This window comes from Rosa chinensis, chromosome 2 (assembly GCF_002994745.2).
Source record: "Rosa chinensis cultivar Old Blush chromosome 2, RchiOBHm-V2, whole genome shotgun sequence".
NCBI lineage: Eukaryota > Viridiplantae > Streptophyta > Magnoliopsida > Rosales > Rosaceae > Rosa > Rosa chinensis.
The window spans coordinates 11,842,209-11,870,111 of NC_037089.1; the positions used below are offsets into that span (position 1 = coordinate 11,842,209).

Consider the following 27,903-nt stretch of genomic DNA (forward strand, 5'->3'; position numbering starts at 1 on the left):
AATACCATTTAACAATAATTATAGAAGATTTAGAACTTAAAGGTTTTATTTTTACGCATCATTCACAGTGGGGTGAGATTCGAATCAAACGTACACCTGTGCAATTTCAAACCGAAAGACTTGAAATATGTATGGTCGTTCCGAAAGACTTGAAATATATATGGTCGTTCGATTGATCTCACTCCGAAGTATATATAATCAAGATCAATTGGCAAGATATAGGAAGAGCTTAAAACCTAATAACCGATCTCTAATGCAATATCAAATTTATTCTAATTTAGGTCAAACTCCACATTCAATTCTCAGAGGTAATCGACAATTAAAATACCTTGCATTCTCAAATACAATTCAATTTAGACTGTTGGTGCATACAATTCTCTCCATAGAATAGAAGAAAATAAGAAACTGATCTTGAAAGGTAGTGCCTCATTCATTAATACTTTTTTTTTTTTCCCGGTAAGCTCATTCATTAATACTTTTAAGGCGTTGAAAACGTGAAATGATGATAGCAACCATATAAGATAGGGGTAATGAGAAGGCTCATGCGCCCTTAAGTCAACTTTGTAATAAGTATACAAATCATAATAAAATTCATGACCCCAGCAAGAGAAAAGCTTGGTCCAGAGAATAAGGAAATAAAGAAGAAGAAGACAATTAACTTTTGGAAATAACTTATGATCAGGAAGAAGAAGCAATTTCTGTTTTAATTTTTTTTCACTTAATTGGAAACCAAAAAAAAAAAAAAGGTACCATAGAACCAAGTATCATTTAGTCCAGTGGTATAGTTTATCAATCATAAGTGAAAGGTTGTGAGTTCAACTTATGAAAGACTAATTATAGTATTTGAGTTTGTTTATGTAATAATAATATATGAAAAAGTACCATAAAAAAATGACACAGGGCTGGATCTTGAAACCGAACCAGTTTTTGAAGTCCATCATAAGCCCATGACACACTGCAGGACAGTAATAACCCCACATCAAGTTGTGATTGATATAACTGAAAAGCCCAAAAATGAATGCGAATCGCGACTATTTACCCGTTTATGGAACATGGCTTTTTTCAAAATATGTGGAGTTTTTTTTTTTTTTTGGCAAAAAAATATGTGGAGTTTGTAATTAACAACTGAATAAGTCAATAAGAAGCAGTTATACGGCCTAAAAGAAAAATAAAGAGAGGAGTAGTGATTAGTTTTTGAATTCCTTAGACCTCAGATATAAACATTTCAGAAATTTTCAATGCTTACCAACGTAAATTTCAAGGTCTCATTTTGATATTGGGGCAAACTGACGTTATCGGTCTGAGGAGCGGCTTGGGTCAAAACACGACCTAAAAGAATTTGAATCTTGCTCTTGTTACTATTTACTACCTAGCTAATTGCAAAACATTGATACCAGCAGATATATATGGACAACTATACTGCAACGAACAGGCACATCGTTTGGAGTTGGCTCTTCATAGTACTCACAAGCTTTATTTGGTTGACCGAAATGTTACAGTGGGAAAAAGAATTGTATTAATTTTCCTTTCAAGGATGGAATGAAATTAATTTTTTTTTATCGAGAAGTTAGGTTAATAACGCACACACCCATGCAGTGGTATCCCAGCACCTGCACCGTCATTGCGGCGAAAGCCAGACTAATCCACTGCACCGCAGATGCACGAACCCAAAAGGTCCCTCAAATCTGCTGGCCACGGGATGGAAATTTAGCATTTTCATTTGTGGTGTTTGAAAGAATTCAAGACTTGAGATTAGGAAATGGTTTGAGAGAATAATTTATTAATGATTTTCCAATAATGTCCAATCAAATTAAATATGGAAGATTTTTTTAAAAAAATATGAATCTAAGAAACAAGCTTTGGAACAAATGATAGAGTTCAAAGATGAATTCCATCAATGTTTAAGGAAAACTGAAATTGAGAGAAAATCGCAGTGTATTCTCATTGATAATAGGGGCCTCTTTATATAGAGGATTACAATGCATAGAATCCGAATCATACAAGGAAAGGCATCATATATTGAATAGGAATATTTAGATCTTTCTAATTAAACTCTATTACCACTAGGTCAAGTAACCTAGAGTTTGAGCCGGACACACAAATAAGGATTTACTTGAACACTCCCCCTTGTGTCGCCCAAACGCGGTGCTTCTCTCATTGCCTCGCTAAAAACCTTGCAGAGTAATAAAACCCAGTGGGACAAACATAACCTCGGTCGAAGGGGAAAAAGAGCACAACACACCATTTACGTTTCAAGACCATACATGTAGACACCTCCCCCTGATGTCTGCATCTCTCCCTGATGACTACGGTCATTGGAGTTCAGATAACTTCCCAAACGATGCTACCAACATGTTTCTCGAAAGTGAAATTTAGCCAATGACTTAGTGAGCAAGTCTACCATACTGTCCTCAAATTGAACGTAGTTCACTTTGATCTTGAGGAGAGTCTGTTGTTGCTGATTATGCTTGGTGTTGTCGCTTTTGATGTAGTCTAGCTTCATTTGTTTAAAACGAAAAGCATTATCCTAAATGCTCGTAAACTCATCTGTTGTAGACTTCAAACCACAATTGTTATAAGACTTCTTTTTTGTTCAGAATAAAAGCTTGGAATTGTTGTTCTGGTTCTTAATTTGTACAAGTGTTTTGTCATTGGACGGTATTGATGTAATTGTTTAGTTTGATTCTTGGTGTCCTGCAATTGCTTATCAAGAACTAGTAATAGTAGTACTATAGCTTATACATTGATCCTCTGTGAAACAAAGGAATTTGTTTGGGGTTTGTAATTGATCAAGCTACTGTTCGAGTGTATGATATATAGGGCTGTCAATGGGTCGTGTCGGGTTGGGTTCGTGTCGGGTTAAGGTATTTGTCGTGTTACAAAATATAAACCCAAACCCAACCCATTTAATAATCGTGTCAAAAATTTAAACCCAAACCCAACCTATTTATTAAACGGGTTACCCGTTTTCAACCCGCTTAACCCATTTAATAAATAGGTAGTATCTTGTTAGACAAAATGACCCATTTAAGTGTTAACAATGGAACCCATTTAACTAAAAAATGCATAAATTGATTAAATTCACTAAAAACTCTACAAGACGAAGATTATAAATAATTCATAAACAATTAAATCCAATAATTAAAAAGCGAAATATTTCAAATTGTCTAATCTTATGAAGAAATACTTCGAACGTCCAAAATTTCAAGAAGAAACATAGCACAATCGGGTTATACGGGTTCATTTCGTGTTGGCGGGTTGACCCGTGGCCGACCCATTTATTAAATGGGTCATGGCGGGTTGACCCACAGCTAACCCGCTTTTTAATCGTGCGGGTTCGACCCGTTTTATTTCGTGCGGGTTTCGAGTCGTGTTATCGGGTCGTGTCGGAATTGACAGCCCTAATGATATATATGTGTATATACTCTATCCCAGCATTTCTGTACATTTTTGGATTTATTGAATGGGATCAAACAATACAGAAGGATGAAAACGTACAGACACATCCATTACAGCAGCCTAGGCGACTATATCAACCTGTACATACACCATTAACCAACTAGAGAAATTAAGTTGCCGGCCAAGTGCAGATAGGGCTCGATATTAATGCTTAACCCAAGGCATACTAGCTCACGCGCAACCTTATTGCAATTTCTAGATGCAAAAGAGCAAGTCGGTTGTGAGAACCACCCTATAAAAAGCTTTAATCTCACCCAAGAGATGCCCATCGAGAGCTAAGGTACTTCTACTCACCATTAGAGCACAACACCCTGCCTAACCTAGCTTGTCGCAATCTTTTATTATATTTGGACTATTAAGTTGGCATTCCACATTCTGGTTGAACTGTGATATAAGAAAAAGGTGGCCTTGAACGCTTAAAGCGACATTGTCACCCTTTTATTTGGCACAGCAACAAGACGACTTGCTCTTGGTGTGGTGAGTCCAAACACATCAGTCATGTCAATTCCAGATCCAGCATTATCCAACTCCCATGTAAAGCAGTGAAGCAAATGTCCCACCGACAACTCCAGCATGTGCCGCCCAAGTTGCATACCCGGGCACGACCTCCGACCCGACCCGAACGGAATATAATCAAAGTTTCCACTTCCCTTGAAGTCAGGCATACCTTCTTTGAGAAACCTTGAGGGCATGAACGTCTCAGGCTCATCCCAGAAATCTTTATCCCTTCCAATAGCCCACACGTTGATCATCACGTGTGACTTCTTCGGAATGTGGTAGCCGGAAACCTCCGTGTCTTCAGCCGTCTCGTGGAGGAGTAGAGGGACCGGCGGGTGAAGTCGAAGTGTTTCTTTTAGCGCACATTTTAGGTAAGTGAGGTTCTCAACGTCGCTTTCTTGCAGTCGACGGTCAAAGCCCACCACGTCTACAAGTTCCTGTTGGACCTTCTTCAACTCTTCTGGGTTTCTCATTAGTTCCGTTATAGCCCATTCTATGGTGGACGCTACTGTCGATCTCTGTCCCGCCAAACATAACATCCTGCAGTAAGCAAACACTACTAGAAATTCCCCAAAGCACACTGATTTGAATTAGTCCCTATTGGGACAAAGCACACTGATAATGGTGGCTATGCCATTAGCCACTATGCAGCTACTGATGAGATATTAGTCTCCTCTATTACAGATGCTATTGGGACAATCCACACTATTAAAACAACAGTGACATACCAATGATTCTCTCCCACTGTTATTGTATCAGTGTGTTTTCTCAATGCCACCAACATCAGTGGCAAAATTTGGTGAATATATAAAAAAATAAAAAACAAAAAAAAACAGCTAGGAATTAATGTGAATTTTGCTCCCCTTAAACCATGTTTAGTTGTAAATTTACTATAAAATTTTGTTATTTTGACATAACTGACGTTATTTTCATCGGGTGGTTTCATATATGTCTCATTAATTAACATCACACTATGTTATGATCAAGAATCTAAGTTAACAGTACGTACGTGATGCAAGATATGAATTTATGAAATTGCTAAACTTCTAAACTATGTACAACAGAAAAAGTTCATAGTTGGGTATGTAATGAAAAATAATGCGCCATGCATATAGTTAAATTGCACTTAATAAGTAGTTAACTCAATACCAGAATAATGGCTTTGATGTTATCTCTAGTAAGTAAGATGGCGGATTCCTTCCCTGTTGCTTGGTCTCTGTTGAAGGCTAGTAAATCATCAACAATATCAGTTTCATCACCTTCACCTTTACTATTTTGGATGTGGTCGTCTATGATGTTATCAATGAACTTGTCCAGTGACTTGCGAGACTTAACGAGTCTGGGTTTAATACCTTGTGGGTCAAGCCACCCAAGCCAAGGAAAGAAATCGGCTATATTAAAAGCTCCAAACAGCTCTGAAACCTCTCGCATTATTGCAATGAACTCATCCTGCCCTTCCTTCGAGCTCGACCCAAACGCGGCCCTGTATATTATACTTTTGGTCATCGAAAACACCACCTCTCCGATGTTCACAGCGGTGCCGGCTCTTGCAGACACGACTCGCACAGCCGAGTCAACTTCGTCCCTGACGGACTCCCACGACTCGGCACGTTTCCGGCTGAAGAGCTTCACGATAGACAGCTTTCTCATCTGGCGCCAAAACGGCCCGTAATGAGCGAAGGCCAAGTCCGCTCGGTCGTAGGTGAGGTAGCGAATGGCTACTGTGGCTGGGCGGTTGGAGAAAGTGATGTCTTGGACTTGGAGGACTTGGCGGGCCACGTCAGCGCTCGAGACGACTACCATGTGTAAGAAACCCATGCGGAGATGGAGGATGCCGCTGTATAGGTTGGCGAGTTTGGCGAGGCCTCTGTGGGTTAGCTGGTCCATGATTCGCATATTGCCGATTATGGGCAAGCCTTTAGGCCCCGGTGGGTATGATAACTTTTGCTGAGGCAATAACGCGGAGAGTACTAAACCCAGTAAAATTGTCAGAGGGATAATGATGAGGAATAGGATGAAGGGGGCTTGCATAAGAGAATCCATGGCTTCTAATGTCTGAGTCGTAAGGAATAGCTAGGCTCAAGGAGGCTAATATATAGACACACAAGTGCGCGCACAGGGGTGTCTGGGGTCACTCACGCATGCTAGTAGGTTGGCGAAGTCTATCAAGGAAAGATATTATAATTGTTTATGAACCCCAGAAATGTTATATCAAATTTATCAAAATATCAAATGGTGGCCAGAATTAAAAAAGAAATGTCACTATAGAATCCGGGGAAGCCACCTATGTGCAGAGAGGCCCCGGGGGTTTTTTTTTTTTGAACAAGTTAGGGAGTTTTCCTTTCTTGTTGCCCTAATATTGTTTAGGTTTTTGATTCTTGTGTTATTACTATGATAATTTCATTTAGGTTTCAAATCTACTCAATTAACCTCACTCTATTATGAATTATTAAATGACATATATAACCTCTTATAAAATGACTATTAAGGACAATAAATATACCCAAAAAAATTATATTTAATTTCTCTAGACTTTTCAATTCAATAATATTATATCGCATTCTTATTATTTTCCTTATCTATTTTCATTTTTCAATTTCACTACATACTCATTAAAGCTTTTATATATATTTAATAAGAATTAAAACTATAATCAAAATCATGTGACATAAAAATTCCTATCATCATATATGTTGAACGCATATTGGTTCGGGATAACAAAAGAAATCATATTATGACCTAAATCCCAATCTATCCATTATATTTGCAAAAAAAAAAAAAAAGAGCTAGCAGTAAAAAAAAACCTAAAAACTATTAAATAATTAATCATGACGTACAGAAAATAGAGAAAATAATTAAACATTAAGAAAAACTACTCTTCATTTTTTTTTTTGCACATCTACAAGAGAAAAAAAAGTTTTAAAAAAAAACAATTCTTTTTTATTATAAATTAATTTTTAAAGCCCAATACCTTGTGTTTGAGTTTCTTTTTTATTGGATAAGAGATTTATGTAATCTGATTAAGGAATGAATATGTAATTAATAGTTTGTTTGCAAATTATATGAGTGAGGTTATTTCAGGAACTTGAGTGAGGTTTAGTGAGTAAATTTAGTATTTGAAAATTTGATAGGAAGTGTAAAAAGCAAGGAGGTCAAGTGAGTAAATTTGGAGGTTCCAATAGAAAAACTCTTTTAAAAAACAAAATGATTAAGGAAAGACAATTATTTGCGATGAAAGTTCAGAAAATTAAAAAAGATTGTGCTAATACAATAATACTATCCGTTAGGTGTGAGAGTTACATCCCTACCTAACCAGAATAAGTACTATTAGTTATATCTAATGGTGGAAATAGACATATAAATCGTGAAATCCATGGTGATCGAAGTAGGTAAATGGCTTAATCGTCAATACTGCCATTCATTTATGTCCAATTTACTCCCTGCCAATTTAGTTGTGGAACATGTAAAAACACGATTTACCATACCACAATAAAATTACTGTAACCACGCAATACCATTTAACACTGATTATAGAAGATTTAGAAATTTGTAAATCTCAGTTGCTACATGCAAATAATAATATTATACAACTTAAAATGGAGGAAACTAGAAACTGACATTATAATCGTAAAATCCATGGTGAAATAGGTATAACTAGGTACGGAGCCCCGCGCGATGCTGCGGGTATTTCTGAATTTGGTAAAACAAAAGGCAATTAAACCAAGTTTGATGTTCAAAGTTATGAGACGATATAATAAAAAGAAGAGAACATATTGTACTGGAATAAAAGAACATAGAGAACCCATCGTAACAATAACAGATAATGATAAGAAACCTGTAGCATAATTCCATCTACTTTTGGCCCTTCTTCTATAACACACCAATCTTCTTCAACATGTCTCTTGCGAGTCATCGTCCAAGTCTTCTGAATAAGGTGAACTCAAGGGATTGTAGTGGTTGTCATGGGAACCTGTTCTGTCCACAAACTTCCCGTTGTTTCCTGTTGAAAAAATAACAGTAGCTGCCTCAGCGGTCTTCCTCCACTGATTTGACTGCACCTTTAATCTCCTTAACTCAGTCTCAAATTTAAAAAACATTGGCTAGTTAAGAAATGTACTCCAAAGTCCAAACATGCCTTCCCTTTGTGATCTTATCTATTAAACATGGAATTGAAATTTCATTCCTTTCGTCATACCTGAAACAAATTTCAGGAACCATTATATTTTCTCTCAGGGAGATCATGTATAGCAGAGCAATACATCAACAAATATACATTATTTCAGTGATTAATTACATGTTAGATTCACTTCACTTATACTATACTACTTTAATATGATAGCATTCAGAGATTTACTTCAGAGGTTAGTAGCCGTATTACAGAATGGGGTTAGTAGTCCTAATATTTCCTGGTGTTTTTTTTTTTCTTTTTTTCTTTTTCTTTTCTAAATCATGACATTTACACCTCCACAGAATTGATCACCCCTTTAACTCTTCATTTTCGCAAGTTGATAAGGCATCTAATGAATCATACCAAATATATGCCATTCCACCAGTTTAATCCTAAGAAGCACCGAAACGGGTACGAGTTTCCGGATACGATACGATCGGAAACGTGGAAACGGCAAATCTTAAATGTAATAGGAAACGGATACGTGAAGAAAACGCCAATTATTTATATATAAATATAAATATATATATATATAAATATATATATATATATATATATATATATAATCAGAAGAAAAAAAAATATGAGACATAAAGAATATATAGACCATGTGCCCACGTTCTTACCTTTATTCCACCTTCCCACGTGCTCAGACAATCTTGACAGATAGACCATGCCCCTAGACCATTATCCTTTTCTTTAATTACCATTCATCCCTTTTCTTTAATTTCCATTCATTCCACGTGCCCCGATCCTCAAACATTTTTGAATTGTTTTCCTTCTCTGCAGTCTCCACCGACTCAGATCTGTTATCTGAGTTTCATTCTTATCTGCAAAAACAATGGGCAACTCTGGCAATCTGACCTCTCCAACGCCATCGACCTCCTCAAAGCCTTCAAGGTGTTCGGCTAACATGCTCCACGGACCTCACCAAGCCTTTGCTTCAGGTTGAGGGGAAAAACTAAGAAAGCCCCTCCTCCTCTGGACCTCCGACCCGGCCACCAGCGATGCCACCATCGTTCGTCAAGCTTTCACCGCTGCTGATCTTCACAGCGTCACCGAAGTCTGCTCCCGAACCCCTTCCCAGATCGCCGATTCAAACGACTCGACTCTACAAACCGTTTCCGATTTATTTACATTCTTACGTTTCCGGATTGGATACGGACGTATCCAAACCGTTTCCAAATCAGGATACGCGTTTCCGAGCGTTTCCGACCCGTTTCCCGTTTCGATACGAGAAACGCGGCCATTTTGGCGTTTCCGTGCATCATAGGTTTAATCATAACATATGAAATCCACTTTTAGTGATCCACTAACCTAAAGGCACAAATGAATCTGCAATGAAATATTGCACACACAAACATAGGGAAGAACATCTATGAGAAGCACATCCTAGTAAACTTCTTAATTAAACCTAGACCAACTATGAACATACCATATCCGAGTTGCAGCTTAATGCTAAGAAACCAAAACATTTAATAAGAGCAGCAAATTACATACCTATCACAGATATATTTTATTAGCTCATCTGAGATACAGTCCTCAACATTCACATCGACCTTGAAGTTTAATTTCATATGGAAAAACAAAAAATCAAAATAATAGATGAAGTAAAGTACAATTTCAACAGAAGCACGCAGCTGATTGACATTGATGGATTCACCTTTTCCCCTATTTGTTTATTGATCTGCTTGGAATTTCAGAAAACCTATATGCTTCCCGCACATATCCACCCAAAATATCAATCAAAGAATTAGAAACAATTAAAGGGATATGATATAAGCCTGTTACTAAAACCATATTTCAGATTCTACAACAGTACAACTTTGTCAACTGATGAGGAAATCATAATCAATTAACCCACATGAATGGAATGAATTACCTGAACTCGTGTTAAAAAGACATGGAACCCATTTTCACTCTTGGTGTTCTTCAGCCAATGCTTAAACAAAGAAGAATTGATAGCACTCCTGCAAGCTGCGATAGACTGTAAACTACTTAGTGCAACATCTCTACATATATTTGGGTCTAATCTTACCAAAAACCAGAACACTCTCAAAACAAAAAAAAAACAAAAAAATTGCGACCCTGATATCATATACAGAACAAAGTTCATCACAATGACCCATAATTCAATTCAAACAGAGTTTGAAAAAAAAAATTACCTTAATTTGATTAGCAAGCGTTGATCTGAAGACGTGAAAAGGAAAAACGAATTAACACACAAAACCACAAAAACTAATCAAGCATAAAAAAACACGAATTGAAAACCTGAAAAAAGCTAGGTGCTTCACATCAATACTAATTAGCCAGTTCATCTTCTTCTTCTCGTCCCCCTCTTCTTCTTTCTGTGCACGTCAGGCAAACTGATGCAGTGTTGGCCGGTAGAAGAGAAGAAAACCCTCTCTGTCTCTCCTTTTTCTGTCTGCGCAGCTTTCGACACGCCATGGTTGCTCAGCAGATCAACAGGTGGCAGGGGAGGCTGTAATTTACTCGGGAGGCAGGGAAGCAATGGTAGCACCGTAAATAAGAAACAAACATGGGTAAATGAGTAAATCAATTTGACATTTACTGTTCACGGAGAGATAGCGCTTTAGTATAGGTAACTAGACAACATTCCCGCGCGATGCTGCGGGTTTGTTTTTTCTTCTCTCTAATTTGTTCGTAATAGTAACAATTGTAAGATAAAAACTGTTAATTGAAACTGTTTTGATTTTACATTACACAAAAGTGGTGTTTATAGTAGAAAAATAAAACTACTACTGTTCTCTCTCTACAAGTGAGGATGACTTATAATTAAAAAGAATACATCAATATCTACCAACAGAAGAAGCCGAGCTATGGAGCACAGAGGAGGAGGTATATTTATCCTTGCAGATTTCTTGCCTCTGATAGTGTCAGAGGAATCCTATTTCCACCTAAAAGAGTGATATATCCGCTGGGGGTCCATACATAGTTGTCAATTATCGTCACTGTTGCCTGCACAAAGCAATTAGCATCATTTGCTCTGCCATTCTGATCAATAACATGAATGAGATATTATATCAAAATAGTACAGATGAATAGTAGATTCAGTACTGTAGGATAGTACATCATGGACACAACCAGAAGATATGCAAAGCTGTTGAAATCTATGAGGTTAGATACATAATAGTAGAGATAACTAATGGATTGGTAACAAATGGTACAGAAATTATGCTGGTACGGAAATTTTGCAGGTTATTGAGAGTTATATGCAGCATATCGTTTGAACTATCAGAGGTAAGCAGAAAGATACACTGTACTTTTGTTCAAATCAAATTCAAACAGGGGAGGAGAATAGGGAATGAAAGAATTCAAGCCAATAAAAAAAAAAAATGTAAGAACCAACTTTTCAAGATTTTTGCTTGCTTATTTTATCTATCTGCCTTCGATTAGGATTTTCCTTTGGGTAAAGAAACTACCTTATATATCCAGCCATCTAAATCAAGTGGCTTTGAATCATCCCACCTTTCTACTCGCTAATGCTTTCTCTTCCTAAATTGGGAGACAATTATTTACAAAACCAAAGAATGTGCTCCCAATTCACAACCCAAATCATAAAAAGGAAAAGAAATTCCAGCCTCAATATCATTCACCAATTTCTTTGAGGCAACTAAGGGACTTTGAATCGTCCTTCTGTTTTTCACCAGTTTCTTATTTTATTTTTTATTTCTTCTTGTTGTATTCTTTGAATTTTAAGGGAAAAAGCATACTTCCAGTAGAAGATGAAAAATTTGGGCTAAACCCTAAATAAGAATTTGCAAGAGAAGTGAACTTAGTTATCAGCCTTACATTAGTTGCTTGCATTTGAAGAAGTTGCTTTTAATTATGGAACGTCAGTTCAACTGCTTCTTCCTCATGAAGCTCGATCAGCATATGCCTTCAACTTCACTTTTGATGAGGAAAGAGACACACTGCAACTTCTGTTACTGAACAATTGATGAATACACAATCACTGAAAAGTTAATGAGATAAGTCATTTAGCAAGTAGCAACAAAGTAACAGAGCCAAAACAAAACAAAAAGTTTGAACCAAAAACCAATTTCAATGATGATCTCATTCACACAGAAGCAACGATGAACATTAAATTGAGCATCTACACTAATTGACCGAGATCATACCTTGCTAGTATGTAATATTCTGGATGGTGTGAATTTGATTTCAACAGCATTAACTTGCTTGCATGAGTTGTAATGATGGGATCCCCATTGAAGGCTGCAATGTCTATTTCTTCTTTTTTTTTTTTGGAAAGAAATTGGTATGTGCCTGCAGCACTACATATAAGCAAGAGATTTAGATATAGGAAGAGTGGAACGTGCGGTACAAATAAATCAAAATAAATCAATCTACAACTCATGGACAAAAATATTATTGATTGTACACTCTCTGAGGCCAATGGCCCAATATTGGCCTAAATGATTTGTGGATTTAAAATTCAGAGTCACAGGTTATTCTAACACTAATATTGGCCAGTGGCATGTACATATGGTTATGACAGAATCATTTTGCTTAAAACAAAGAAACACACTCGACGGTTCTATCTCTTGATTATGGCTGAGTTGATAGTCTGGAACAGTCTGAGTATCAAGTTTGAGCAATAATGGAGGTTAACTTGCTACATACTTGATACTTTTCAAGAATGTCATTAGTTTGTTCTGTTATTACTTTTTGAGAATGTACCAAACACTCAAATAATTGGCTTTGACTTTGAAGGATCCCTATAACTATAGAGGTGATCAAGTTTCTTCTGTTTCTATGTTGTTTCTTCTATTTTCAGTTTCTATTACTATCTGCACAATAAAATTGAGCTATCTGCAAGTGAAATCACCTATAGTTCTCATATATCAAAATGATCACATAAACGCTCATACATAGCATCACCGATCAAAAGTCCCACTATTGAAATAAGTTAATCATCTAATTAGTTCAATCAACAAAATTACTAATATAACATTACGAAATCTTAGTTAATCCTATGAAATTTCAGCGATGATTAAGGATATTTTTTGATGAGATATGACCGAATGGATCAAATGTTTTTAATGAATATCATTATCACAACAAAACCCAAATAAAATTCTGCCATTTAAAGAAAGAAAGGATCAAGGATACACCCAGCCAAGAAAAAAATAGGATGAAAATGAAGAAAAGCCTAAACCTGCACCAAAAACTTGGTATGGTTGCGATCGACAACTATTGAAGATGAAACCAGCAAACTCTGAACTTTCTCTTCCAGTTCCTTTGTCAAGCAGATCCAGAATAGATTGTCTGTTTCTCATTCGCTCCCTGTCGGTGTGAACGAAACAAACACAGTGTCACTTTGTCTATCCAACTCTTTAATAGCTCATAGGAGACGTACAGGTGTCAGGGGCAAAGTTGGTAAACCCCTAATAGAAATAAGGTGGTGTACTTTGAAAATTCAGAGTTGTGATTGAATTTTGCTTCCTCTTGCCATGGAAATTCTGCTTCAATCCCTGCATTGAATTCATAATTTCTAAGCTGCGATGTGAAATTAGAAAATCAGGGCAGAGAAGACCAGAAAACACAAAAGGTTGAAAGACACCTGCTCAAAGCTAGAAACCTAATCACATTTCAAGATCCTAGCCGTCCAAAATTCGGGATGAAGTCCTCATAGAACGCCAAGGGTCCCTGCAAAGCAGCAAATCTGCAAATATCAATATTTTTATAGTGAGCCTTTGCACTTAACAAAGAGGTATATTAAATGGTGACAAAATCAAAATTCTTCTAAACCCTACTCCTGTCCAAACATAGATACAATGGCATATATACTATTGAAATGGAAACTAAATCACCTGTATGTTATATTTGGATCAACAACTTAAATGTAAAAGGAAATTAACATCTCACCTATAAGGATACATAAATATTCACAAATTCTTGAACCAAAATATGTTATAAATATGGGAGCATTTACAGTTAGAGGAGAAATGTTCATTACCAATTCTTACAGCTGTTTGCTGTTATTTATACAGAGAGAGACATTGAGAGTGAAGTCTTTGTTTTGTCCTTCATATGCAAATATAATGAAATGTATTTGTTATATATTAGGTAATAAAATGTTTACGGTATATGAGAATGATTCATATGTCGACAATATAAAATTTTTCTGTAGCATTGAGAACTTCATATCATAGATTCTGGAGTACATCCTTATAGACTATATTTTTTGTATATTTGTTTGGTATTTCACTATTATTGTTTATTAAAGTTTTTATTCCTTCCCTTGATGTAACTCTAGATAATGCAACGTATAGTTGTCCATGCAAAATCTAATAGCTAAGATAACTGAAATCAAGTGGCAGAGAATAAGAAACAAAGCTGATCTTCTTTCTTTTAGTATACCATAAGCATTTCAACAGTAAAACTCCTTTTCACAGCGCTTTTACGATACTTTATACATCAATATTTATAATAATTTAATTCAAATTTGAATATTAACTTTATAACTATTTGGTGAAGAGCTAAATAATTGTATGCAAAAATAAATAAGATAGAAAATTCCACCTAACACCGCATTCGAGTAAGTTTCCATATCTATTGATATTCGTTTTGCCAACAAAGATCTTCAGAACCCAGCAGCAACCTGAAGGAAAAAAAGTAGCAGCACATTAGAGATTGTACATTCGACATGCATAATTGCATATTATGAAATGATAATATCAAAGACCATCCAAGACACCAGAACTTCATAGCCTATCTATACATCTAACCAAGAGCTGGAAAATATATCAGCATGTTCATATTGATTAAAAAAATATCAATCCACCAATTGAGTATTAAAAAAAACATAAAAAAAAAATAACTGAAATCAAGGTTCAGATGAAACCAGCAACCAAAAGGTTTGATTGAAGTATATCGGCAGCAAGAAGAAAAAACCACATTCACATAAAGAGAGAGAAACCTATGAAAAGGTACATACCTGAGAAGCTAAGTCACTTCAAAGCCTAGAAAGAAAGAAGAGCAGCACAAAACATAAAGCTGAAGAGGAGTAATGGTACACAATTCTTCATTGTTATACCAATTTGGTTATGTTTCAGCCAAGGCTTCGAAACTAAACAACTAAATCAATGCTCCGACGTTATACCAAAAGATGAAAACCAGATCATTTTTCAGCTTTTATGAAATCCAGAGGCAGAGGTTATAAACAACATCATAACAGAAAGTGCAGCATAAGATGCAACTCAATCATGACAAAAGTTCAATAAATCAAAAAGTAATATCCCCAATACTTTCTGATTTTGTACCACCAAATGCTGCAAGCAGTTTTGGTTATTCTTATTGCTACGTATAATCACAAAAACATAGATTGAATAACTCAAAGCTGCTTGACTTTCTAATGCCACTATTCTGGTCCATCCATGAGTGTAACAGGGCTTTAGCTCTATTTGATTTCCAAAAATGAGAGATGATTAAACCAAATATAGCATAGATAAATCTGAATCTACCTGGCTGGGGGCTGAGATTAATATAGTCAATTGAAGATAAGCATGATCATCAATATTTTAATAGCATAAAACTAATGGTGTTGAAAGCCATCAATGCACACACGACTGGTTATGAATGAAATTGGGGAGCACCAGTTCTTTGCTCTCATTGTTATTCATGATTCACGCTTTGTGAAATTCTTTAGTGTAAACTGGTTAATACCAAGAATGAAGTCAAATACAAATTCTCAAAAGTTAGATAACGCTATAAAATCGAGCCCCTCTGAACCATAAGCATCTCATACAAATCAAATATTACCCAAAAGAGCTCAACAATCATTGAAGCCAAACTTAAACTCAGAAACGAAGTACTGACTAACCTATGTAGCTTCTCCAGAGGTAACCCAAACTTAATACTGTGTTCGTCCTCCTTCAATTCCGAAAAGCCCCAGAATTATCTACCCTTTCTGCACAGATCAAGCAAACAACCGGAAACCAACACCTCTCTCTATCTCTATCTCTCTCTCTCTCTGCGAAGCAAATAACCTCTCTGTCTCTATCAATCTCTAAGCCTCTTTATCTGTTTCTGCGCATCAAATAAACGAAGACGCGAGAAGCCCAGTATTCGGTGGCGGCACAGCAGATCAACAGGTGGGCTTGGTCATTTCGGAAAACATAAAAGGGCAAAATCGACAATCCACTGTTCATAAGGAAAACTTCCCTTTAGTATATAGTATAAATATAAATTAATACTGCCATTGATTTACGTACGTCCAATTCACTCGCAACCAATTAGTAGTGGCCGGAAAAACGCAATTTTCCATAAAATTGATCGATATATATTTAAGACTGTCAATTCTGACATGATCCGATAACACGACTCGAAACCCGCACGCAATAAAGCAGGTTGAACCCGCACGATTAAAAAACAGGTCGACGGTGGGTCAACCCGCCATGACCCATTTAATAAATGGGTCGGCTACGGATCAACCCGCCAACACGAAGTGAACCCGTATAACCCAATTGTGCTATGTTTCTTTTTGAAATTTTGGACGTTCAGAGTATTTTATTATAGGATTAGACAATTTGAAATATTTTGCTTTTTAATTATTGGATTTAATTATTTATGAATTATATATAATTATTTATATTCTTCGTCTTGTAGAGTTTTTAGTGAATTTAATCAATTTATGCATTTTTTTTAGTTAAATGGGTCTCATTGTTAACGCTTAAATGAGTCATTTTGTCTAACAAGACACGACCTATTTATTAAATGGGTTAAGCAGGTTGGAAATGGGTAACCCGTTTAATAAATGGGTTGGGTTTGGGTTTAAATTTTTGACACGATTATTAAATGGGTTGGATTTGAGTTTATATTTCGCGACACGACAAATACCTTAACCCGACACGAACCCAACCCGACATGACCCATTGACAGCCCTATATATATTCTTTGCATTTCTCATTCCTTTCCTCAAATTTTAACTGCTAGCAGCAGCTGCAAAGTCCATTTCGTTCCTGCTAGTCATTCTTGGCCAAATGACAGGTTGTTAAGTAAATAAATCAATCAATAAATATTAGCTACCTGTTTAGTAGTAAAAGTCTTTGGCGGTTTTGTACTTTTTTATATATGAAATCTTGAGCCATCATCTTTTACAGTGACCCTTAAAATTTAATGTAGCTAAAAACAATTAAACAAGCTATGTACGTACAATTTTTAGCCTGCTCTAATAACATTAATAGCTGTGACTAGAATTACATGCAGAGAGTTTATATTTTTAATATGAACCCTTTGTTATTTCTGGGTCAAAATATTGATAACATTGGCGCAAATTTAGTGCAAAACTTTTATTTTTATTTAAAAAAAAAAACAGAGGAATAGCCTAAACGGCTCGCCCCCTATTGAATTTTATTTCGAAAAAAAGAAAAGAGAAGTACAAAAGGGAGAAGGGGACATAAAACCAAAATTCCTCCAAAGAAAACAAATGATAAATACAAGAAGAAAGCGTAACTAACGAACACGAAAATTAGGCAGCCCCAAGGAGTCCTTCCAACAATGAGAACGAATAAGATTTGGGGGTGTGTCCCACCATGTTAAACCAGTAGAAGAGAAACCTATGTTACCAAGAGCATCTACAGCTTGGTTGCCCTCCCGATAGATGTGTGAAGAACGGAAATGCATCTGAGAGATACGATGCAAACAATTATGCCACTCAATTTGTAGCTGCCAAGGTACCAAGTGAGGAGAATGAAGGAATGAAAGGATAAGAGCCGAGTCCACTTCTAACCATATATACTTCCAGTCCCGGACCCAAGCTAACTCAATAGCCTTGATAACTGCCATAACCTCCGCTGCCACAGAGCTTGGAATATTAAGATTAGAGCAAAAGGTACCCATGATACCACCTCTAAAATCTCTAAAGATGCCACCATAACCCGCATGACCAGAAGAGCTATGCCAAGCACCGTCAGTGTTAATCTTTACCCAACCAAGAAGTGGAGGATGCCAATTAACTTCGACAATACGTGGAGCCCTACGAGGCTTGCAGGGGACAGGAAACTAATTCTTCAAAATAGTAAGATCTTGAACAGAATTGTACATGCAACCAGAACCAATTCTATTGGAAGAACTGACTTGCCCTTTAATTAATCTCCAAGCATTATGCATGTTGGCCTGCACACCATCAAACTTAGCCCGATTTCGAAAATGCCAAATGCACCATAATAAAGCCACAAAAGTGGTGAGCCATAGCTCACGCAATTGAGGACTGCGACTATGATCCAAGCCCCGTTGTAACCTCTCCATAAGGGAACCATGAACCATGCCTAGATCAAACACATGCACTAAGCATTGCCATAACGCTGATGCAAAAGAACAAGAGCGAAAAATATGCTGAAGAGACTCCACTTGAATGTGGCAAAACTTGATTGCATGATACATGTTAATAGAAAGAATTGATACCCTCAAAGGAAATCTAGACAAACAAAATTGTGTCACAATGATATATATCAAAGTAAAACATGAATCACTCTGTCTCTCATTCATCATGTACATGCTAATGGAGACAGAGTATACGATATGAACAAGGGTGTGGCTATTGTCACCCTACCATTTTCTTAGTTCACCTTACAAACATTTGAATTATTGAAAGACTATATTACCCAAGTGCAAAATGACTTATAAGTACATTAATTTTCTAAAATCTAAATATGTAAGAAAAAAAAAAAAATATATATATATATATATAAGTAATTAATTAAACACAAAAACTACTTAATTTCTCATTAGATAACATTAATCTTTAAAGGAAATAATCATTTACCCAATTTTAGGCACCAAATTGCCCACTTGCTCCACTAACATTTTTTTAACCCCATTTACCCAAAACACTCTAAGGGATTATTTTCCTAATACCCAATTAATTCTTTTTTTATTATTTTTTTTTGGGGACTTTTTTGTCCACTCTTTCTTTCTCACTTAGAGAGAGAAGTCTCTCTCTCTCTCTCTCTCTCTCTCTCTCTGTGATGCCCCGGAAATTCACAATTATTTTCCGAGGATTTTCCGGAATTAATTTTATAACTATTGGACAGTTTCGTGGCTCGTGGATGGAGCGGAAGTGTTTCGGGCAAATAATTAATTGAAGAATATGGTTTTAGGGGGTTGCCAAAGGTTGACTTTTTATTCGTAGGGATTCTCCGAAAACTTCCTTCACGAAAGTTGTAGAGCGTGTCGATACGAGTTCGTGGATATGTGGAACGCGAGAATCGGAGTTCGTATGAGGAAGTTATGGCTATTGGAAAAAGTTTCCGTTTTAGTATATAAATGAAAAATCAGATTTTTTTTCATTATTCCTCATTTCCTTTTCCGGAAACCGCATTCCCTCTCTCTCTTCTCTCTCGTCCGCTCCCTCAGTATCGAAGAAAACCGCCTGACCCGACCCGAACCCGGCCGATCCGACCCGGCTTTTCCGGCCAACTGCGGCGGTCTCCGGCCGTGAAACTTGGCCAGCAGGGTCGTCTCCTCCGTCTGGTCGTCCCTCTGGTGTTCTCTTACGGCGATTCTCCGTCTCGGTGGCAGTTCAAGGCGGTGCAGCCTTGTGTTTTCGGACCCGGCCGGAAAACACAACTCCGGCGACCTCATGACTTCAGGCTTCTAGGGTTGAGTTCAGAACAAGCTCGCTGATCGATCCATGGTGTTTGTTTTGATCGGTTGACGTGGAAATCGGTTCAACTCAGTTGGGATTACTGTTCACGGCTTGTGAGGTAGTTTTCGATCCCTTAAGCTTGTTTTCTGACTTCGAGCTAGTTATGAGAATTCACAAGCATGCTTAGATGAAGAACTTTGATGTTGGGAGTTTTGTGAAATAATGTGTTTTGGCCGGCGGCGGTGCACCACCGTCTGTGGTGGCGTTCCGGCGGTGTTCCGGCCACTTAAGGAACTGTTTTTGGTATTATATATGTTCTACTCGTTGATACGAGCGTTTCGATATATAATATGCAAATTTTGGAGTTCGTATGGAATTGTTATGATTTTTGCAATTTCATACCGATCGATTATTCTATCCGTGAGGATTTGAGCGTCCGATCGACTTGTGGTTTGGTCACATCGATCGTGGACGTATTCCAGAGACTTCGGGAGGTCTCGGATGTGGTTTTGCCTCGATTGGCGCCACTTTGGGGGATTTTAGTTCAAAACAGGGGTTTCGGACTTAAAATTGGTTATGAATCGTTACTGATTTGAGATCATTGGTGAATAGGTGCTTCTAGAAGGTGAATTGGACGAGTTGTTGGTGATAGTGTACTAGTTCGGTTCTGTATAGAAGACGCAGCGGGATTCTGAGGTGAGTAATCTCACGAAGTTCATTTCACGAACGGGAATACCCTTATTATTTTGAGAGTTATTTAGTTAACTGCAAACTATAGATGGTATTAGTGGCACTTTTGAGTAGATGATTACGTGTGTATATATGTATATTATGGGATGTATATATATACATACGTATTCATGTATTAGTAGATATATGTTTACGTGAAATATATATGTTTTGGGTGGTTTGTGGATTTATGAAAACAATATGCATGAAATGATGCTTTTTATTGTTTTGGGGTGTGGCTTTTGGAAAACAAATGATTTGTGGAAATGATTGATTTCGATTTGTTTTGAAAAGCGTTGAGATTTGAGAAAAGTGTTGAGATTTGGGTATGAAAACAATGGGCATGAATTGATGCTTTTTATTGTTTTGTGTTATGGCTTTTTCGGAAAACAATGATTATGGAAATGTTGATTTCGATTGTTTTCAAAAGCGTTGCGATTTGTGTAACATTTTGGGTCAGATGCGACTCCTTTAATGTTTTGCTCCAAGGGACATTGCGGCCCGAGGATCGAAGGTCTGAGACCTTGGGCAGAATACCAGGTGACCACGTCTTTGGCCGGACGAGTGGTTACGTTTTTCAGTTAGAGCTCTAATCTGTCTGCCATATAGGTAATTCATGGGGTAACGGGAATTGGTTATTTACAACTCATGACATTACGTATTTTTAGGGAACAAGGTGTGAGTTGCTTCCTTATTAATGGTTTTTAAGGGGACAAGGTGCAAGTTGATTTCCTTATTAACGATTTGATAGAAATCAAGGTGTGAGTTGCTTTCTATGGTACGCTTATGGTACAACTGATAGAATTCAAGGTGTGAGTTGTTTTCTATGTTTTAACTGATAGAATTCAAGGTGTGAGTTGTTTTCTATGTTTTATTGATAGAATTCAAGGTGTGAGTTGTTTTCTATGTTTTATTGATAGAATTCAAGGTGTGAGTTGTTTTCTATGTTTTATTGATAGAATTCAAGGTGTGAGTTGTTTTCTATGTTTTATTGATAGAATTCAAGGTGTGAGTTGTTTTCTATGTTTTATTGATAGAAATCAAGGTGTGAGTTGCTTTCTATGTTTTATTGATAGAATTCAAGGTGTGAGTTGTTTTCTATGTTTTATTGATAGAAATCAAGGTGTGAGTTGCTTTCTATGTTTTATTGATAGAATTCAAGTGTGGGTTGTTTTCTATGTTTCGTTTTAAAAGGAAACAAGGTGTGAGTTGCTTTCTTTTATTTCGATTTGAAAGGAAATTAAAGTGTGAGTTATTCTCCTTTATTTCGTGTTTTAAGGAATCAAAGCGTGAGTTGTTTTCCTTATTTTTGGCGTGAGTTGTGTGTGGTTTGAGTTACTCATACGGGCTTGCAAAAGCTTACCGGGTTTGTTGTGTGGCAACCCGGTACACTATTCAAACGGTGTAGGGGTTAATCCTGCAGGTTAGGATAATCGGGGCTGAAGCGGAGGTAGCGCCTTTGCGCCTTTACGGTAGGAAGCCATTTTTGTAACTTTACCGTTGATTAAGGACTTCCGTTGTATAGTTACTCTGAGCTGCATTTACGTTTTATTTTGTTGTTGACAATCTATTTCGTAAGCATTGTAATATATAACTCTATGGAGCGAGTTTATATTAACTTTGAGGGTTCAGGGCATCAATATCTGTGTAAGTTAAAGGGAAAAAGATTCCAGGTATTTTGTATTGATGACTGGACGTTCACGCATATATAATTATGAGGTTATATATATCGATTTTCATGTGTGTAAAATCAGGGGCGTGACACTCTCTCTCTCTCTCTCTCTCTCTCTCTCTCTCTCTCTCTCTCTCTCTCTCTCTCTCTCTCTCTCTCTCTCTCTCTCTCTCTCTCTCTCTCTCTCTCTCTCTCCCCCTCTCTCTCTCTCCCCCTCCATCCCTCTAGCAGGTCGCCCACGACGTCGGCTCTCGCCATCGCCTAGCCGAAACTCGTCGTCGTGCTTTCCGCGGCTAGGCTCGATGCCAAGCCGACGGTCCTCGTCGCTGAGAAGCTCGGTGAGGCCGGGTTGGACATTCTGAAGGAATCGATGACCGCTAGTAGAATCAGGTACGTCTTCGATTTGCTTCTGTCTCTCTCGCCGACGACTAATCATCACGGAAATCGCAACTTGATTGTATCTCCGGTCCCGGGCTGCAACCGGAGTTGTTGCAATCTGAGTCAAATCAGTGTGAAGGCAAATGGTAAACCGGAATTGTTGCAAAACGACTGGAATTGTGGGCAAAATCGTCAACCAGAGTCGAGATTATTGGGGGGCAATAATCTTCCTATTGGGGGGCAATAATGTGTCTTAATTGTTATAAAGTCTTTATAATTGTGTTCAGTGATATTTTCCTTTGTGTTAAAGACTGCTTCTAATGTGTTTTGGTATTTCTGATATATTATTGGGCGGCAATAATCTGTTTATTGCGGGGCAATAATAAATTTGTTTTGTTATTTTTTGCATGAATATGGGTGATCCTTTTGTTGTTAGGTGCATTTATTCTTGTTAAGAGGCCACCCGGGAGGCCTAGGGTGAATCGGTTCAAGTGAAGTGGAGAGTGTGAAAAAAAACCAATTCGTTGTGGACTTAAATTCACCAAGTATTGAATTTGAATACCTGTACTTTTGTAAACTAATTCAAAACCAAACTGAGTTACTTATGACCATCTATAAAAAAATTATTGGGGGGCAATAAACTTTTTATGAGCCCCCAATAAACCTAATTACGTTGGTTAATGAATCTAGCAGCATTTTGTTGAAATGACCTGTAATAAATGAACCACAGTTAAGACATTATTGCGGGGCAATAATCTGTCTATTGCCTCCCAATAGACCACCCCAAAAATCACCAGTTTCTATCATTGACAAATTATTGTACTTTAATAAACTCAAAACAACATAAGACTTATCAAAACTCTAATTTCAGTGATTAATTAACCACAGTTAAGAAATTATTGGGGGGCAATAATCTGTCTATTGCCCCCCAATAGACCACAGTTTTGACGTTGTCCGAGACCTGCAAGCGAAGCTCAGACACGATTCCTGCTTGGACCTTCGGAGCTTCCCAGACATCTGACAAACAAAACTGGCAAAGCCCAGACCCGATTCCGGCGTGGAGAGTTTCCCGGACATCTGACGAACAAAACAGGCGAAACCCAGAGGGGTTGGGATCGTGGAGTTGGATGGCGTCATCCTCTGGTGGTCTGACAGTGGGACAGAGTGGCGGCTGTGGAGGCTGACATCGACGGTGGAGTGGTGGGCGTGGTGGCTTAGAGAGAGAGAGAGAAGGAGAGCCTGAGACGAGGTTAGAGAAAGAGAAATCGATGAGGGGGAGGAGAGAGAGAGATATAAGTGTAATTTGTTAATTAAAATGAGGGCAATACTGTCAAATACTGTTAGATTGGGTAAATGGGGTTAAAAAACTCTTGGCGGAGTAAGTGGCCAATTTTTGGGCTAAAATTGGATAAGTGGTCACGGCCCCTAATCTTTATATTCTCCACCCAAATTTGAATTTATTACTATTTTTTTTGTCGAGGACTCATCGTTAATTTGTTATTCAATTCACAAAACCATTACCTTTAACTTCATCAAAATCTTTGCAATATTTTTTGTGAACATTGAAAGTAAAAATTTAAAACACGAAGAAAAAAAAATCAATCTCTTCTTCATTGATCATAGTTGTAAATTTACTATTCTTTTTACATAAATTGAAATAGAGAACATTGAAATTGAAAGAAAAAATTAAAAAAAGGGACAATGATAAAAGAGGTCATTTTAAAGTGTCTTATGATAATTCAGATACCACAAATGTCTCCATGATAATTAAGGTCATCTATTAACAATATGCCATTAAAAATAACAAAAATTACAACTCATGCCATTCATATATATTATTGCAACTCAGGTACTATATTCAAAGCCGTTCCGAGAGCTTTTGCTTTCAAGGCCAAGAAATGGCCCGGCTCGCCTCACCAGATTCCCAAGCTCTACGTTAGCGCCAGTAACATCGAAGCTTGCTACACTCCGTCGTACACAATTTTTTGTGGCGCGTTTGCTTCAACCGCCGATGATCAAAAGCTGTCCGATGATCCTTCCTCTCCATCTCTTGTCCCCCAACAACGCTCGCCACCACCGAGGAGCCTTCGACGGTCGATGTCACCAGAGATCGGAGCCAAACACACACATGAGACTCCAAAATGATCTCCTTACCAACCGGTTCGACTCTCTCCTCAATTCTCCCTAGTTTTTTTCCAACTCTGGTATTTGTAATTGTAGTGAATTGAAGGTTTTGGAACTTGGATTGGAATCAGGTACTGCACCTCTTCAAGGCTGCCGCCGAGATCACCGACTCCGATCCGTAAAACGACGGACGATGCGACGCCGCAGCGCTCCGTCGCTTATGTTTCTCGGTCTCCGGTGTTGCGGTGGGAAAGCAACTGCGAGGATCACATTTTCAAGTGATGGCGGGAGTGGGAAGAAGAAGAAAAAGACCAGGTTTTGGTTGAAGAAGAAGAAGAAGAAGGGAGTAGAGAGATCTAATGGTGTGGTGAGGAGCAGAAGAAAAAGAGTGGGAGAAGATTTGGTGTTTGCTTGAAGAAGAGGAAGGCTGTAGCTTCCAATTGTGGATCGTCTTCTGATTCCAAAGGTTGATCTCTAAATTGTGCTTCTGATCGATTTCTGTTTGGTTGCTGTGAAAATTATGAGGAATTATACTCAGTGTGTTTCTTTTATGGTGTTTATTGCTTTTCAATTTGATATTACTTTTGTGTTTGGTTATTACTGTTTGAAACTCTTGATTAGGATGTGTCAACTTTGTGAAACTTGGATCTGATTAGGCATTCACTTGAAATTCTTGCTATTAGAGGCTTATTCTTCATGATAATTAGGAAGAAGAACCAGAGCAGCAGCTGCAGCATAAAGAGCAGCTTCAGCAAGGTACCCTTACCTTGTTTATATATCCTAGAGCCTTATAAAGTTTCATGAACTGAATTGGAGTTAGATTACCTGCTTTCTTGGTAATGAATAATGCAATGATTGACGGGAAGAATGGTTGGAAAAATTTTCAGGGTACCGGGTTGATAAATATTCTGTTCATTTTGGGAGCCTTCAATTTATATGTAACCAAGCAATTTTATTGAGAATTGGAGCTTTGCATTTTTATGGGGCCTAGAAGTGAATTAAGAATGGTTTAGATATGCTTACTGTTACAGATTATGAAGCCAAATAGATTAGAATATGTCTTATGAAGTAAAAGTTACTTGGTTGACGTAATGATTAGAGATGGTTGAGTACTTGAATTGCTATTGTCTGATTATGGCAATTTCCTTACCATCATGGCTTCATGTAGAATGCTACAGACTTTTAAGCTACAGATTTTTAAAGCCCTAGAAATCTAACATTACGAAAACAAAAGGAAATAAGGAAATCTAACCTTATTGTCTGATACTGAGCTATTTTTGCATTGGAGCAAGAAGTACAGTTTGCTCCATAACCTTAACAGTGTTACTGACATTTTCCTGATGGTAATGGTTTAAATCAGGTGATGTTGGTGTGTGGGAGTTTCTTATTATTGGTAGCAGATTGTTGAATGACTTGATGCCTCTAGGTTGTCTTGAACTTTCAAGTTGTTTGGAATCAAGGAAACTGATGGTGCAGCTGCAATGTTCTCTCAACATGCTTGAACGAGATACTGGGTATGTTTTACCATTGATATCTTTTCTCTGACTGATATCTACTGACCAGATAATTGTTGCCTTTGCCAAATACAAGTCATTTATAGTAAAAAAAAAGTTACCAAATCCAATGGTTTGTACTTTGTAGCTAGTGCATTGGTATGTATCTAATAGTATACAGACCCATATAGATCCATATTCTGCTTTTGATTAAGACATGTTTATGCATGAAGGGGAAATTTCTAATTTTTATGTGCTACCTGCTCTAGTTATAAGGCATGCAAGACTCTTGACAACTTTTACCAGTTTCTATGTTTGATTAGTTTGTACTAATATATAAATAATAGTGTTGGGCTTGGTGGGTTTTACTAGTTTTACATGTAAAACAAAAAAGGAAAATTATGGTTCTTCCATGTAGCATTTGAATTTGTTGTTAATAATATGAAATTCTGTTTCTTCGTCTATCTGCTTATTTGATTGAGGTAGTAGTGCTATTGTCTCTCTTAAATGTAGGTTTACTTGCCTAGTTGTCTGTAATGAAACTTTTCTTTTATTCCTATTTGTTAATGTCACCTGACATTGTGTACTTGTCAACAAACTGAATTATTCCATTGTTAATTGCTACATTTGACAAATTTGGCAGGTGATTTCAAGCTGTTGAGTAGCTTGAAAGTTTTGTGGGTCGTAGAGTTACAGAGAGAAGTAGAGAAGCAAAGGAGCGCTAGATCAACAAGAAAATCAGAATGAGTGGAGGCGGCATGGAAGCAGTGTCGTCTAGGCCACAAGAGGCTAATGGCCAGCACAAGAGGAATTTGCTATGGGAACTTTCTTGTGGTCCAACTAGCCCTTGCTGTTGTTCTTGTATCTAGTATGAGAGATTATACTTTTGTTAGACGACTTTGTTAATTGTTTTCACTTAGTATGGTAATTGATTTGTTACTGATGTCTACCTAGCTAGTTGATCTTTGTGTGATGTTCAGTAATGATATCTGGGTTTTGCTGAGCTTGGTATGTGTATTTTGTTCTATTAATAAACTTAATTCTTAGTTTCATTCAAAAAAAAAAATGAAAAAGAACAAAAGAGGTTTGTGGGTCCACCTGGCATACCGAACCAGCCTAAAGTCATTGGCCATGTCACAATTATGAACATGTCAATGACCATGTCATTGTTAATTTCTGGTCAAGTCACTGTTAATCTCAAGTCATTGACAAAGTCACTGCCTAAGTCACTAATAACCACAAGTCAATAGCCATGTCACTATCCATGTCATTGTCAATCCTTGCCCAAGTCACTGTTAACCTCAAGTCATTGGCAAAGTCACTGACCACGTCACTTTCAATCCTTGACCAAGTTACTGTTAATCTCAAGTCATCGGCAAAGTCACTGACCATGTCGCTGTAAATCCTTGGTCAAGTCACAGTTAAGATCAAATCACCGACAAAGATGAGCCACATCACATAATGTTAAGGAGGAAGTTGGGGGCCATGTCACAGTTATGAACAAGTCACTGTTAACCTCAAGTCACTGGTCAAGTCACTAACCATGTAACTGTCTCAAGTCACTGGTCATGTCACTGACCATGTCGCTGTAAATCATTGGTCAAGTCACAGTTAAAATCAAATCACCAACAAAGATGAGCCACATCACATAATGTTAAGGAGGAAGTTGGGGGCCATGTCACAGTTATGAACAAGTCACTGTTAACCTTAAGTCACTGGTCAAGTCACTGACCATGTAACTGTCTCAAGTCACTGACCATGTAACTGTCTC

General features: G+C 37.4%; 2 long non-coding RNA genes and 1 pseudogene across 27 annotated transcripts; 1 reads left to right on the forward strand and 2 right to left on the reverse strand.

The window, feature by feature from the left end:
• Window positions 1-3,417: 3,417 nt before the first annotated feature.
• LOC112188405 lies at window positions 3,418-6,051 on the reverse strand (annotated as a pseudogene).
• Window positions 6,052-7,577: 1,526 nt separating this feature from the next.
• LOC112188165 lies at window positions 7,578-16,177 on the reverse strand. Of its 26 annotated transcripts, none has more exons than XR_005806658.1 (13): window positions 15,972-16,175; window positions 14,672-14,750; window positions 13,710-13,795; window positions 13,557-13,620; window positions 13,305-13,432; window positions 12,268-12,420; window positions 11,939-12,101; window positions 10,947-11,104; window positions 10,420-10,607; window positions 10,291-10,315; window positions 10,008-10,102; window positions 8,752-9,840; window positions 7,583-8,152 (listed from the first exon to the last, which is right to left on the reverse strand). It is a non-coding gene; the product is annotated as an uncharacterized LOC112188165 (long non-coding RNA). The 26 variants fall into 26 exon arrangements; XR_005806653.1 differs by having other exon boundaries at window positions 8,752-9,833; window positions 10,397-10,607; XR_005806655.1 differs by having other exon boundaries at window positions 7,584-8,152; window positions 8,752-9,833.
• An 8,600-nt stretch (window positions 16,178-24,777) lies between these two features.
• On the forward strand, window positions 24,778-27,136 carry LOC112189290. Its single transcript, XR_002931820.2, has 2 exons — window positions 24,778-25,105; window positions 26,000-27,136. It is a non-coding gene; the product is annotated as an uncharacterized LOC112189290 (long non-coding RNA).
• The last annotated feature ends 767 nt before the right edge of the window (window positions 27,137-27,903 follow it).